This window comes from Rhynchophorus ferrugineus, unplaced genomic scaffold (genome assembly GCF_030347505.1).
Source record: "Rhynchophorus ferrugineus isolate W39M unplaced genomic scaffold, kcgeb_rfMv2 rfM7, whole genome shotgun sequence".
NCBI classification, from domain to species: Eukaryota; Metazoa; Arthropoda; class Insecta; order Coleoptera; family Curculionidae; genus Rhynchophorus; species Rhynchophorus ferrugineus.
The window spans coordinates 15,919,869-15,936,601 of NW_027472586.1; the positions used below are offsets into that span (position 1 = coordinate 15,919,869).

Below are 16,733 nucleotides of genomic sequence, written 5' to 3' on the forward strand. Positions count from 1 at the left end.
ACAAAAATTTTAAATATATATGGTTTTTTTCATAGTGTGGAAATATAAAAGTGATTTAAATATATATCCCTAGCTTGGAATCCAAACTGCTTGGAAATTCTGCAGCTTGCGCGACTAGTAGAAATTTAAATTTCAACCTAACGCGCTCACCGTATATTTAAATATATCAAACAGTATCATGAATTTTTCAGCAGAGTGAAAATATTAAAATTTTCCTAATTCAATATATCCGAAGCTCTTTTACTATGGAAATATTTCCCTTTCCTTGTTGTATCGGTTACTTTACAATATTTACAGCTGTCTAGATAATAAAAATACATTTTGCTGCCAATTAGCAGAAACCGACCAAAGCACTTGTAGTAGTGCTGGTAAAATTACCGATAAATTTAGATCTAACCAGATGGATTAATCTGCTGGCTGTTATTCGGACGGTCATCGATTAACGCGACGGCTAAGCCTTTATCCGATTTACCTAGCAGGAAATGTATGCATAGCTGCTTCGGCACTGCAATTTCTCCTCTGATATTAAATCTATTCAAACTTTAACAACTAGATTGGTTTGAAATATTAGATAAAGCTTGGAATAATGTTAAAGCAACGTATTGATGTTGTCAAGGGTTTGTTTAATATGTTAATATAGCTTATTGTACCTATTGTAAGAGCAAGCTTCTTTTGTATATACTGGCGTTCGCCCTTTTGTCAAAACTCAACCACAAGTTGAAGAATAATTTAGAAAATATGTATTAATAAGATCAGAAATATATTTGATATATAACAGTAATTACAGTAACAAATGACGGTATATTAAATTAAATCAAGCAAACTAACTCAAGAACCTTTTTTAATTGGCCTTTAATTAATTATCATTACCATTAAATTTTAATAATCAACAAAGTATCAGTATATTTAAATTACCACTGAATTATCACTGAAAATTATAACACAAGAATAATGAGTAAAATTATTTTTAAAACTACAACTTCAAGGTATATATACATATTTATTTTTATGTTATAATTATAAACATGTAATTCTAAATGAAGTACATATTTATATATAAATTAAGACAATAAGGAACAAAATTGGGCACATATTTTATGATATATAAATTATATCAAAGGAATGTATTTAAACTCATTAAATGAACTAATGACTTCTTGAGAAGCAGCTTTCGAGAATCTAAATATCTTGTAAATAGAGCATAGACTATTACCGTTATTTTGAAATTTTGTTAATCTTCAATCTTTGTTTTATTAGAATTTATTTACTTGTAGGGCATATTACACAAAAAGGTTAGACATAAAAATTCTTCCTCTGTATAGTTAGACTTTAACAGTGCCAAGTTTCTAACCTCCCGGTGTTACAAACGGTAAAAAAGGGGGGCAGAATTTTCGCTAAGCCGATTAATATATGTTACAGATCATCTTTATAGATTTGGTTTGCAAAATACAACGAAACTATGGCACACCAAAGAAATCAATGGCGCCAAGTCGTGCTGAATACTTATGGTATTCGAAAGCCACCAAAGATCACTGGGTACTTTGTTATTTTTCTGTTCTGAAGCATTTATGTATTGTGAACAAATTTCATTCTTGACATGACGCTCAGAGTTCCAGTACCTTTCCTTTTGTGATTTTTTGTTATGCTCAACTTGACAAGTTTTATCAAATGGTGCACAGCTTATGGTGACAGCGAATTTAAAGTGTTTTTTGGCTTTTCCTCCTGTACGCGTTGCACGCTCAATAGTTAGAAGATGTGAGTGTCCAACTATATTTCAGGCTTAGAGCCAGTACAGCTAGGTACAGCTTTATTTTATTTCAGGTGTAGAAGTAGAGCCGTCGTGTTTTTTTGTGGTCTTCAGTCCCTTCGTGACGTATGCACTAACATAGTTATTCTAGAATACTTATCATTGCTATCAATTATCACAATTGTGTAACATTGTTATTGCCCATCATGGTTATTCTGTCATTATTATTGGTAATCATTGTTATTGTCTACTTTTTATTTTATCAATACAATTTTTTCTCAGTACCATTACTTGCCAGTATAATTATTTAACGCTACTATTATTTATCTGTACTATGACTCGTTGGTACAATTAGTTATAGTGCTATTACCTGTAAGTTCTATTACGAGTAGTTGTCAGTACTATTAACTGTCGGCACCATTATATTTTGTTATTATCGGATATTAAAAGTATCTCTCATGAATATCTGCCTTGCTATATTTCAAACGTATTTTTGAACTCGCCATTGTAATTGAAAAGTGATTACCAAGGTAAGTTTTCATTAGATAGCAGCTCTTACATTAACTATTTTGATCCATGTTTTGGTAATTTGAAAGTTTTGGTAATTTATATCTACTGGTTCACCCTACATATTTTTAGAAAAACGATACAGTTTTCATACCTAAGTATAGTAGTTTTAAATGTTTTTGTCTTTTCAATCTACAGATCAGTCCACCGTTGTCAGGCAGTCGTAGTACTTCGACGTTTTTATGTTCACGCAACCGCTCTTTATGATTTTTCATAAGCCGTTTAATTTCTTCGCTGACCTTTGACCGTTGGTACCTTTAGACATTTATCGATGTTCCGTGAAAAACGTAAAAAATTTATTTTTTACATTTACTTGCAATTTATTTACCGTTAAATTTGTACGATTGCCGAACTACCGATTGCCAGAGTTTCTTGCAAGCCAGCTCGATAACTCTGGCATCTCGATAAAAAATTTGTCAAGAACCACATCAATATTTTAAAATAGAGTTTTAATATCGAAAGGAATTTCTTATTCTTATATATCGCGCAAATATGTTCATTAAATGTTATATGTTAATAAGAGGTACTTCGTGGAGTAACTCCATAGCGAGGTAACTCCATTGGTCTCAAAAAATAGTGATTAATAATTTTACAAAACTGCCTACTATTTCAAAGAATAAACCAAAATCGTAGTAATAATAACCAATAACTTAATTAACTACCAATGTAGATTAATTTCCATAGACAGGGTTAGTTTACATCAACTTCAATAAGCTTAAGTAAGAAAAAGCGGACTAAAAATCCATAATAATTTGAATTAGTTATAATTTATGACTTAATATGTTTGTAAACTCAACGAAAAATTATGTTTTTGAATGAACCATCTCTTGACTTGCCCTATATTCTACAGAAAATAGATATTTGTGAAAAAATTAATTAGTTTCACTGACGGCTTCTCAGTCTGTATATATAGCATTAATATAATCAGTTAGCAGACAATGTTTTCGTTTCTGCTCCAAAGAGTTTTTTTTTGTAGATTTACTTAAAAGCTTTCCCCTGTTACTGTGTCGTTTTAATAACCATTTTGATGAGATATCTGAAAAAAATTCATCCTGGATATTCTCCAGTGCTAAATTAAATTCATTTAAACGACTTATTTTTTTACGTACTATAACTGTGATAAATATATAATAGAAATCTTTGAAAATGGGGGGAAATAAGCTGCATATTATATTAAGATTGAAGAAAGGTCATATATCCCTTCTAACAGAATGGTAAAATAACATTATTGTTTTTATAGTGTGAAATAAAATTTTACTTTTTATATAAAAGAAGCATATTTTATATATTTTCAATTGCAGATTGTACAAATATGTTTTGATGATTTATTTTACCTATGATGGTTTATTCAGAGAAATTTGTCGGATGTATTTTATCTGTTCATCATTAACAAAGACTGCTCCCTATGTTTCATACCTAAAATTTATATTATTTCGAAAAAAAAGTCTCGTTCTTTTAGGCAATACAAACAGTGACAAGTTGGTAAACAACTAGGTAACAAGAAGAGACGGAAAGGCCTGGTGCTCAGGCGACTGGAATAATTCAAACCAGTCTATTTAAAACTTTATTACTGATTCTCAGCATTTTACAAGATGATGCTGAATGTTCTAATACTGCAAAATCAAACAAATATGAAATATAAAATCATATTCAATGGGTATTAAGTTGTTATAAACAGAAGTGTCAGGATTGACAGAAAACAGGTAATGCTGTAGATATAGTGGTCAGCTCTAAAATTGTGATAAAATTCTGGGTTTGCAGAAGTTCTTTGCCGATAGCGCCATTGCTTTATCCGAGAAATAGTGAAGAAGTGTCAACGTTTCTTATATATATAAGGGCTATTTGTTTTAAATAAATTCATTTCCATAGTATAAGACAAGTCATCACCCAATAGTATATATTATAATCATTATAATAATATATAACACTTGTTCAAAGTAGTTCAATAGTTCAAATTGCATCCTAATGGGCCAATCAAAATAAACAAACGTTTCTTATACATTATTATTACTGAACTGCCATTTTCGATTAAACATCAAGGCTTAACTTGTAACAGACCAAATATTGATATTTGTTAATATCGATTAATATGGTAGCTATTATTTTATCAATTTCTGCATGAATGCATTTCTGCAGTTTCAAGATCTATAACTAAGATAAATGGAGTCAGAGATTTTTTTAATGAACGCTGTTATTCAGTCTTCCACTGCACAATTTACTTATTGGAGTGCGAGTTCTAACCGGAAACACAAAGGATGTGCTGAGCTATGAATACTTTCCTTAATTATCAATCAGCATACTGTTGTAAATTTTAAAAAATAGCATTAGGTGAGCTGACTAAGAAAAGATTTAATTAAAGGGTCGTTGGTGGTGAAGCCTCCTTTTATATAATTATTTAAATATAGGTATAATGTATCTTATTGAAAGTATCTATTGATGGCCGCTACCACTTTTTTTCAGGCAATTTACGGATTCCCTCTCGAAAGAACGTTGTATCTTTTGAGGCTATCAACGAATTGACCCATCTTTTGATATATTCATAAGAAGCTAAGGGTTGCTTGGACAGGTCACGACTCATATGTAGGAACAAGTAGTTATCAAAAGAAACATAGCCTGAATAATGCAGCGGGTGGAGTAGCACCTTCCATATTAAGGTTTCCAGGTATGTTTTTACTGGATTTGCAACATGTGGTCGAGCTTTTTCATGCTAAAGAATAATATTGTTGTGTCTTTGCTCGTGTGTTTGTTCGATGTTCAGCTCAAATGCATAAATTATAGTCGATAGCGATCCCTGTATATGGTTTTATTCAGTTTTAGCAACTCCTTGCTGTTGATGTTTATATATGACCAGGTAATCCCCATAGATTTATCATTTTGAATTATTATAATGGGTAATATAATATCGTAATATATAATGGGTAACTAAATCTTTCCTATTTTACCGTTGAAACAAAATTTCAGATGCATAATATGTACATGCTTTTGAATCATTCGCATGCTCTACAAGTGGCTGGAAATGGTTTCCTGTATTACTCGCAACAATTTTGGATTTACAAGGATCGTCGTATAGTAATGCCTTCAAACCGTCGTCTCAATTTTTGGCTATCCAGAACGCCCTCTGTCTTCGGTAGCAAAATCTCCACTTTTTAAACGCCAAAGCCAATATTAACATGGTGAAATTGATAGACCATGTTACTACAAGTTCCACACAGCATTCAATTACCTTCAGCTGCATGTTTCCTTAAATTGAAGCCAAAAGGCAAATTTCACGCAAATGCGATTTATTCGGTACAAATTCTGAAAGATACTGAAAATTTAGACCTGATTAATAAAATATAAATATTTTGTAAGATATTATTTTAATATATATATATATATATATATATATATATATATATATATATTATATGTTTACATTGTTGTTGGAAGGAACCAAATATTCAGTCACAAATTCAAGTAAAACTGCACCGAGCCACTACTAGCGCCAAAACCAAAAATAAATAATAGCTTTACACTCCGAAAATAACATTCTGATAGTAGTAACCATTTTAGATTTTCAGTGATATTAAGTGCATGTAGTTTAAAAGTATTTTAATCAGCGATACCCTAATATTGGATATGTTAGTGATAAGACGAAGTATTAGAATAAACAACTCTTAAGATCTAACTTCACTCTATAACTCAATGATTATGCAGCACTGCGTTGAGGAAAGAACGCTATACAAAATAAAAAATATATTATAGGCATTAGTTACTTTGGTTGTTTGTTTTGAAGAAATCTGTTGCCAAAACTATCAATTTTAAATTAAGGATAGACTGAATGAGTAAAAAAGTTATAAATCAGCAAATTGTAAAATTTATTCAGCGAGGTTCCAGTTTAAACACTCAAAGAACTTTCAGAAACCTTAGTAATTGGTGATCCAGATGTTCATATGCGATGGGATCCAAGACGCTAAAGTTTCCTTGTTTGTTACATAATAAGGATCGCTATGAAAAGCATGAAAGGTGGATCTACTATGACAATATCAAACTCAAAACCTTATAAGTTAGTCCAGAAAATCTGTTGACATCCACACCAAAACGGTATATTGATGGCCATAAGTTAAGCCTGTGCATATGGTCGGATCAGTAAGGTGCAATATTACGAGCTGCTAAAACTAAATGAAATTGCTATTGCAGTCTTCAATAGTAAAAACTATCTGACGTATTATTGCATAAAACTATACTTTCACATGACAATGATCAGTCTCACGTTGCAAGAGTAGTTAAGGATACACCTGCCAAACAACCATCGTTATTATATCATCTGATACAATATCACCACCTTAACAGAAAGATGGAAAAAGGGTATTTCGTAGTATAGATAACTTTCTACAGTTACTTTTGCTTTGTTTATGATACTTTAAAATCTGAACTTCACCACTGAATTAGCACTGTATAAAAGTCTAATCCCCTAGAATCAATCTTTCACAAAATCAGAAATTAAAGACGATACAAAATTAAATGACATTTTTAGTAACAATTTAACTATTTATAAGTAAACACGAATAATTTCGCAAAATGAAATGAAAGATATAACTTCCGATATTCAAATTCCCGAAGCGTATCCCGATATATTAATATTGATGGACGCCTATGGGTATTTACCCTATTAGATGGTTGATAGAAATCATATTAGGTTTATCCGAGCGACATGACGATATGCGGAAGTTATACGCCCAAGTTTCCGTATCAGAAATAACTTTGAGTTCTTTGAAACAAAGAAAAATATATCAATCAGGGAAGTTTATTTTTAATATTGAATATCGGAGTATGTTTGTATTGTAACTAAATTGGTTATTATTTTACAATATAATTGAAATATTATTCTAACAAAAGATGGCCGGTTGTTTTATTATTTATCATACATTAGGACAACTTAATATATGAAATAATGTAAATTAACGTTTACAAGTCAAAAGTAGATTAAAGTAAATTCTATGAGTGGTGGATGCTACACTGTTTCCTTCTAAGTTTCCTTCTGCATCTAGGGAAGTATATATGGCTATTATAAAGAATAGTGTTAAACATTACAGATAATTTATATATAAAGCATGCGAGACAAAATTAGAGTCTGTAAAAATGCGTACAAAATCTGAAGTATATATATATATATATATATATATATATATATATATATATATATATATATATATATATATAGATAGATTGATAGTCGTATTATAAACAAACGTACTAGCCAACAGATATCACCCTCACAAAACACCACATATAATTGTCTTCTTCGTACTGAAAAGCCTATCCTATTACCTCAATCTTGAAGACAATATAATTATAAACATTATTAGAAATAAATAATTATAATTATTATTTATCACGGAATAATAAGAGACAATAACAGAAACAAAACATCAAGGTAGCCAATAACTATGTCTAAAGTAAGGCAAAAAGGCCACAAAGCAGAACATCAGCTAACAAAAGTATGCTAAGTGAAATGGGTCAACACTTTTAAGGAACTTAACAAACTATAAAGAGTGTGATAATTCAAGCCGTAACTAAATATTGCGGATAATCAATGCATTTATTGGCGCATCAAGAGTAAAAATTAATGTTTTAATTTCTCATTTGTTGATGAATTTTTAGTCCTCTTGTGGAACACAAGGCAAAGTCATCTGTAATGGTGAGATTCCAGAGTAATAATAAAATGATAGTTTGAAACAAATAAATTTACTGACAGGAGAAATATGACAGCAACTCTTTTAAAGATTGAAAGGTAGAATAAATAAATACTGAACGAAGCAATTTAATTTTTAATAAGCCTGGTTATTTACTCAATTTATGGGTTTTTAATACATATTTTACTAGAAAGATATGTATATAAAATAAAAAATATATTAATACATAAATGAAGTAATAAAAATATTTAGATAAAGTGAAACTACATAATTAGCCTAGATGGAATACATGGGACAAAGAGAAAAAAATATTAATTATTAATGGTAACTTGATAAATATTTTAAACCGCTTATAAATAATAAGATGTTTAACAATTAATACAATAAAATATGTAACTATATGACAATTTATTTTTTGAACCTTGTTTTATTCATAGGTTTAAGTTTTTAAAAGTCAATAGTACGTTTAATTAGTTTAAATAAATTACTTTAATATAATTTCTATATTGAAAAAATAAAGGTTCAAAAGTGTTCGTTATTATTTTAGTTAATATACAAATACGTATTACTTCATTAAATTTCCATATTTATGGTTATAACATAAAAGTAAATAAAATTCTATATACTTATATTTCATGCTCTGAAATTGTTATAACAGGTGGCGCAAAAGTCCCGCTATCATATTGATTGCCCGTCATCTTGATTATGTGAACTTTAGCTCAGTTTAGCTTTACCCATTGTATTGTGAAGATGGCAACATTTTATTATGGATAAATATACTGCACAAGAATGAACAGAAATAGTGACAATATTTATTGAAAGTAATTGTTCCACTATTGCCACTCAGCGGAAATTACGTAAAAAATATCCTAATCGTCCAGTGCTTCACAAAATCACAATTTATCCTTTACATGCGAATTTTCGACAGTGCGGTACGCCGGCAGGCCTCGTTTTGGAAGACAACGGACGTCTCGTAACGCTGAAAATGTGGCTCTGGTACGAGATAGCGTTGCAGAGTCTCCGGAAATATCAATTCGGAGATGTGGTTCCCAGTTACACAATTCTGCACGCAGTTTAAGACGAATTCTGAAAACTTATTTGAAAATGTTTCCGTACAAAAGTCAATTCCTAGGCCAAAAATGGTTACCGAGAGATGCTGATCAACGAGTTGAGTACAGTAATGCAATCCTAAAGCTGTTTGGTAAAATTGGAGATTTTTCGCCTATATTGATGATTAACGATGAAGCCCATTTTCTTCTCAGTTTCCATGTCAATAAACAGAACAGTCGGTCACAATTCACGTGTTTGCACGAAGATTAATTCCGTGAAGTGACGATTTAGCATGACCAGCCAGATCTTCGGATGTAACAGCACGAGACTTTTTCTTATGGGGTTTTTTAAAATCAAAAGTTTATGTGAATAAGCCCCAAACGATTCAACATCTTAAAGACAATATTCGTCACGAAATTGACGAAAAAGAGCCGAAAATTGCATAGCGAATCGCGGTCACCATTTGGCCGATATAATGTTTCAACCATAACGAAAAAATATATGTAAAGACCAAGTAAACTTCCTATGAAAACCAAACTTACTTATCTTTGCTTTGAGCATAGTTATGGGCAATCAAAATGGTAGCGGGCCGTTTACCTGTTGTACTTCTGAAAATAATCTTATTCATGATACTTTTGTTATAATGTTCAGTAATTAGTAGTAACTTAAACTTTTTAATACTTTCTTGGCTATTAAAGCGTAATGGAAATTAGATTTAATTAAATGCCATTTAAAAAAGTTTAGTAAGCGTTAAATATAAATCTTGAGAGAGTTATATATCAAATATATTTGTAATTTTATATTATATAACATGATAACATATTATTTTTATAATAAAAGTTGTGTTTTACAAATTGTGCTCGATATTCGATCACTAAGCGATCACTCATAAAACGAAAATACCAATGTCACTCTAGTATTTCATTATTCACGATATCATAACCTAAATATCTTAAATACATTTGAAGATTTTACAATACCTATTATAACTGTTATTGTAACTTTTTTTACCAATAGGATACAAGTTTTTTAGAAAAAGTACCTAATTAAAAAATTAAAGAAGTCGATCGTTATTCACATGTGGGAATTGTTAAAACCAGTGTATTCATCATATTTAAATTACTTTTTGTATTACAGGGAGGACATCATTCAATTCTATATATCTAAAATGGTTAATTGCACCTTTTATAATACCATTTCTTTAAGCTTCGAATACTTCAAATACGAGTTCAGTAATATATCGAGTCTTATTGGAAAACAGGCGTTGAGTGCTCCGTACAAATTTCTTATTTATCCATCTAACAGCATCCGAGTTCTGCAGATTTAATATACAAAAGCGTGTTTTATGAAACAGATCAATTGAAAAATCCCCGGCCTACCATATTAAAACTCATTTTTTTGGCAAATTTTTTTTTTATTCAGCAAAATATCCATCAAGTGTGATACACCGATTATAGCGACCCTCCAAACTTTCGATACCATTTTTGTAGTACGATTTATCCTTTGCTACAAAATAGGCCTCAGTTTCGGCGATCACCTCTTCATTCGACGAAAATTTCTTCCCAGCGAGTATTCTTTTGAGATCTGATAACAGGAAATAGTCGCTGAGAACCATATCTGGAAAATACGGTGGATGATAGATGTTCATAGATTCATATATGTTCATAGATGTTTGCCATCGTTTTCACTGACTTGTGACATAGTGTATTATCTTGGTGAAGCAGCAAAGGGTCCAGTAGTGTTAAGAAATAATCGCTGTTGATGCTCCTTTTTTAAGATAGTCAATGAAAATTATTCCATGGGAATCCCAAAATATAGACGCCATAACCCTGAGAGCTGACCTTCGCGTTTTCCCACGTTTTGGAGCGGGTTCATCGTGTGCAGTCTACTCGGATGACTGTCGATTGGACTTCGGAGTGAAATGATGGAGCCATGTCTCATCCATTGTCAGATATTCATGCAAAACTCGGGTTTATTACGCTTGATCATATTCAAACACTGCTCCGAATCCTTAACTCGCGCGGTTCCCACTTTGCACAGCGCTTTCTAATACCCAAATATTCGTGAATCATATGATGTACACGTTCAGTTGATATCTTTAGAGTGTCTACTATTTCCTTCAATTTAAATTTACGGTCATTTAAAATCATTTTGTGCATTTTTTAAATGTTTTCGTCGGTAACAACTCCTTTTGGGCGTGCACTGCGTTTACGGTGTTCGATGCTCATTTCATCACGTCTAAACTTAGCAAACCAATCCTCGATTGTTGATTTTCCAGGGGCAATGTCCGGAAACTCGGCATCAAGCCAAGTTTTTGCTTCAACTGTACTTTTCCCGTTCAAATAGCAATATATTATCAACACGCAAAATTAATTTTTATCCATGTTTTTCACAATAACAAAAGTTCCTTCATTCAAAATGCTATAACTCACAAACTAATGATCCGATAACTGTCAAATTTGTACACGCATCTCGTGGGGATCAGGGCTAACTAAAAAATATATGAATTTAATACTAGTAGCCATATATGTGTCAGGCCGGGGAATTTTCAATTGATTTATTATAAAAAAAAGAATATTTGGCTAAGACTAAATCAAGACAATATAACTATGACAAATTATTAACCGACAGAAAACCGACAGAAACTCTCGAAGCAAATATAATATTGAAACACATTTTTTTTTAATTATGTTGCGTAACAAGTTTGCATCAATCCAATAATTAATTTTAGAATTTAAAATTTAGAGTGTATAATATATATTCCGTAAATAAATATACGGAATCTGATGATATCTAAAGATACCAGATCAAAAAACCCGGTTTATATTGACAATTTTTCTCATCCTATTGGAAACAAAGGAACCGGTCGTTGTGTAAGTACAGACGGCAAAAAGTAGATGCGACGTTCGATCGATTCTATTCTGAGCAGAACTGTAATTTTCATGAAGATATTCGAAACCGAACAGACTCTGCAGAATAACGTAAAGAAAGCTTCGTTTTCCACCGTTAAAATTCGAATGATTCTGGCGATAAACGACACAACTTTTGACGCTAAAATTTTGATAAAAAATCTTTCTATATAATATGATTTAAACTGAAAACAGTAATTCATGTTTATAAAAAGTTTAAAACACAAAACGATCATCACCTAGATGTATTGAATAGGGAACAATAGCGTTCAGGATACACCAGGATTATATTTTTAATCAAAATCCTGTTACCACCTGAAGCAGGATACATAAAGTAGGCCTAACGGAGTAAATATTTTCGTTCCTATTGTCCATGTTGAATCCGTTTACACAAATCGGAATTTTCATTTAATCTCTTTAATACCGTATATTTAATAAAATGAAAGGACTAATTTTAATTATTTATTATTTCAGTTATTTAGTTGGATGGGTGTCAGTATTATTATTTTCTCTTATAGTCATTAAAAAAGTCATTAAATGTTATTCATTTTTAACTTTTTATGTTCTTAATATTTTACTTCTCAATAGCAATATTTAGTTTCAGGAACTATCGACTGTCTAGTAATTAACTACTTTTTACCATCGACTGTTTCAGTCGCTATTTTTGGATCGACTGATTTTACTTTTTCCAGTGACTGTTTCAGTCGACATCCGACTGATTTTGATACTATTTACTATCGACTGTTTCAGTCGTGTACTTTCAGTTACTATTTGAGGTTCTACTAGTTTCATTCGACTAATTTTTAACGTTCTGTCTCTGTCGTCCTAGCCGCGACTTTGACAAAAATTTACCCATTTTCTGCTTACATAGATTTATATGTAATATACACAGTTTTATGATTTCTTTGGTAGTTTGCTTATAAATAACAATATATTGTATATTAATATAGCATTTTGGAACGATATTTTTCAAGGTTGTTAATGTAATAGGGTAAAAAGATTAAAATTATGAATGATAAATAGTAAAATACTTTTGACAGTTTTTATGACAATAATAGGTAATATTTCGATTACTCTCTCGATATTTGTTTTACTTTATTTAAAAAAGTAATAGTTATTGTGCGACCATTTTTAATTATGTCATGAATTAGTTTTTTTTCTGTGATTAAGTATATTTTTATATGATATATTTTTATGTAATATTTATGGTTATTGTACTTCGTTAATTTTTAGGTATTTTTTAAGTTCTATTGTATTGTCTATATTTATTATAGCATATTATTAAAAATAGCAATTAACATATTAAAATACGATCAAACATTTATAGGGTAGTACTCTATTTAGAAAGATATTATTTAGATAGAAAAATTTCATTCCTTTTTACAGATCCACAGAACATTCAAATATAAAAGTAATTCTGCTTCGTTTAAAATGAAATTATTAATTGCTAATAAAGTTAATAGTAATAAAGTTAACAGTATTCAGTAATTACTTGTTTCTTTGTTATTTTATAGTTAGTACGTGAAGCAATATGTACATCTCCGTCTCGCTTATACTACCGTTGGAAAATATAAGCACAAAAATTAACTGCTCCGAGCTACTATCTCCGTCATCTGACATTACGAAGTGATAAAAACAGTCGAGCAGCACATTTGACTGAATATATTAATTACTATTTTCAGTTGCTAGTTTATTGACTATCGACTGTTTTGCGACTATCGACTGTTTCCAGTCGATAGTTCCCAACGCTAGTTCTTACAAAGCAGCTTCTTCTTTGTTTATTTCTAATTGAACTTATAAATGTTTTTCTTGTTTTTATTTCTGAATTAATTTAACGAATAATGTATCATGAACGATGAACTTGAACTTGTGCACCATTGATTGCCTGAGACTATTATTTACTATTATTTACAAAACGAAATAATCACCTTCGTTATCATTTTACATTGAACAAAAAATGGGTGAAAATAGCAATGTACGAAAATAGCGAGCTAAAAATAGCATTCGTATATAGTAATTTGTCAGATATAATTCGATTTTATCCCATTGTGTTATACCTACCTTTACATGGATTTTGTGCATAGGAAATAATTTTAAATTATTTTCATAGTTTTCAGAGTGTTTTTATAGAAACCAAATATAATTCATATTCTGTTAAACTCACGTCGGATACATTTTTAACCAAATTAATGTTGAAGCTTACTAATGGACTTTTCAGTATGTATTATTTAGCCAAGTGTGAACGCGTTTTTTTTAGTGCGTTGAAAGTGTCTGAATTTGTATAGAGTAAATTGCATTTGATAGTAAAAAAACTAGCGACCGAAAATAGTCATTACTATTTTCAATCAAAACCACTGTTCGACTGTTGTTTCCATTCGTGGTGTCAGACGAAGATATACGAATTCTTTCTTGTATAAATTGTGAGGGAGCAAAGGACGGAGATAATAGCTTGGAGCAGTTTGTCTTGAATGTGCTAATTTTTTTCACCGGTAGACTAGGCGAGACGGAGATGTATCTTCACGTACTAACTTTAAAAAAAAGGAATGAAATAATTACTGTATGATATACTATATTACATGCAATTAATAATTTCATTTTAAAATAAGTAGAATTACTTTTATATTTGAATGTTCTGTGTATCTGTAAAAAGGAATGGAATAATAACCCCACAAATATTTTATCGTATTTTAATAGTGTGTTAGTTGCTATTTTTTTAAAACATAATATAATAAATATAGATAACAAAATAGAACTTAAACAAAACCTAAAAACTATGTATCATGAAGAATGAACTTGAACTTGTGTAATATTGATTTCTTGAGATATTAGCTAAATGTATTCTAACGAACATAACTTTACTTATAATGCATATGTAATTCAATTATTTACTAAATAAAATAATCACCTTTGTTATCATTTTACATTGAGCAAAAAATGGGTGAAAATAGTAACGTATGAAAATAACGAGCTAAAAATAGAATTCGTATATAGTAATTTGTCAGATATAATTCGATTTTATCCCATTGTGTTATTTTTAATGCTCCAAATCCTTTTAAATACCTACCTTTACATGGATTTTGTGCAGAGAAAATAATTTTAAATTATTTTCATAGTTTTCAGATTGATTTATAGAAACCAAATATAATTCATATTCTGTTAAACTCACATCGGGTACATTTTTAACCAAATTAAGGTTGAAGCTTACTAATGGACTTTTCAGCATGTATCATTTAGTCAAGTGTGAACGAAATTTTTTTAGTGCGTTGAAAATGTCTGAATTTGTACGGAGTAAATTGCATTTGCGGTTTTGCTTTTTGCGGAAAATGGTCAAAACAGTCGATAGTAAAAAAACTAGCGACCGAAAATAGTCATTATTATATTCAATCAAAACCACTGTTCGACTGCTTTTTCCATTCGTGATGTCAGACGAAGATATACGAATTCTTTCTTGTATAAATTGTGAGGGAGCAAAGGACGGAGGTAATAGCTTGGAGCAGTTTTTCTTGAATGTGCTAATTTTTTTCACCGGTAGACTAGGCGAGACGGAGATGTATCTTCACGTACTAACTTTAAAAAAAAAGGAAAGAAATAATTACTGTATGATACACTGTATTACATGCAATTAATAATTTCATTTTAAAATAAGTAGAATTACTTTTATATTTGAATGTTCTGTGTATCTGTAAAAAGGAATGGAATAATAACCCCACAAATATTTTATCGTATTTTAATAGTGTGTTAGTTGCTATTTTTTTAAAACATAATATAATAAATATAGATAACAGAATAGAACTTAAACAAAACTTGAAAACTAATGATGTACAATAACCATAAGTACCTAATCAGAAAAATACTAATCCATGACATAACTAAAAATGATCACACAATAACTAACAAAGCCTTTTTAAATAAAATAAATAATTCATCTATTAATGAACATAAATATTGTTTAATCACTATTCAAAAATATGATCTCAATGGTCAGCTTTTATCCCGTGATGGGATTTTTTCGATTATTAATAATTTGGGGGATAGATGTTGTGGGTATAACAAAATCTTTTAAATGTAACTTATATAATTCAAGTAATATCATTTTATGAGCTTTCCAAATATTTAATAATTTAATATATTAATATAATTTAATTCAATTTTCAATAATTTAATGATTTCTAAACGCTCAATAAGTGGCATTTCCAAATGTTGTAATAGATTCGTCGTAAGTATTTGTGTCTTGAATTTCGAATTGTAGTGCTCTTTTGTGATAATTGTATTGCGTCAGCCTATTTGTAATAACAAATACTATTTTTTTTAATCGAGGATCTAAAAGGATTGTATTTTATTGATAACATCTAATTGCAGATAGCAGAAGGATTCTTTTTCAAAATTTGCTCAAACCATAGAACGTTTCGCTGAATGGATCACTCTACTGAAAATTTATAAAATAATAAAAGTTGATTGTAACAAATATTTCTCCGTTTTACCTGCTGTTAAAATAAATCTTAACTTAACGTAAAGTTTCGCGACCATCATTATTTTGTTGTATTTTTTAATCAATTCAATTCAGTTCAATAAAAAAAAAAAAATTACCTTTTTTGCCAAAAAAGCAGTCAAAATTATTTTACTACTTATCATTCACAGAATTATTTTTTCACTATTACATTAATAATCTTGAAAAATAGCATTCCAATAAACGGCTGTATTAATATACAATAAATGTTATATTAAATTTATGTAAGCCTAAATTGGGCATATTTTTGTCAAGGTCGCGGCTAGAACAACAGGTCA

General features: G+C 30.1%; 1 protein-coding gene and 1 long non-coding RNA gene across 2 annotated transcripts in view; one reads left to right on the forward strand and one right to left on the reverse strand.

The window, feature by feature from the left end:
• The window catches only part of Epac (Exchange protein directly activated by cAMP), a 517,502-nt gene that overhangs the window by 287,821 nt on the left and 212,948 nt on the right, over positions 1-16,733 (reverse strand). The gene's annotated exons all lie outside the window — the stretch shown is intronic.
• The window catches only part of LOC143200045 (uncharacterized), a 43,799-nt gene continuing 29,255 nt past the window's right edge, over positions 2,190-16,733 (forward strand). Inside the window, exon 1 of the long non-coding RNA XR_013006611.1 lies at positions 2,190-2,277. This is a non-coding gene — a long non-coding RNA (uncharacterized LOC143200045). The remainder of the gene's footprint in view (positions 2,278-16,733) is intronic.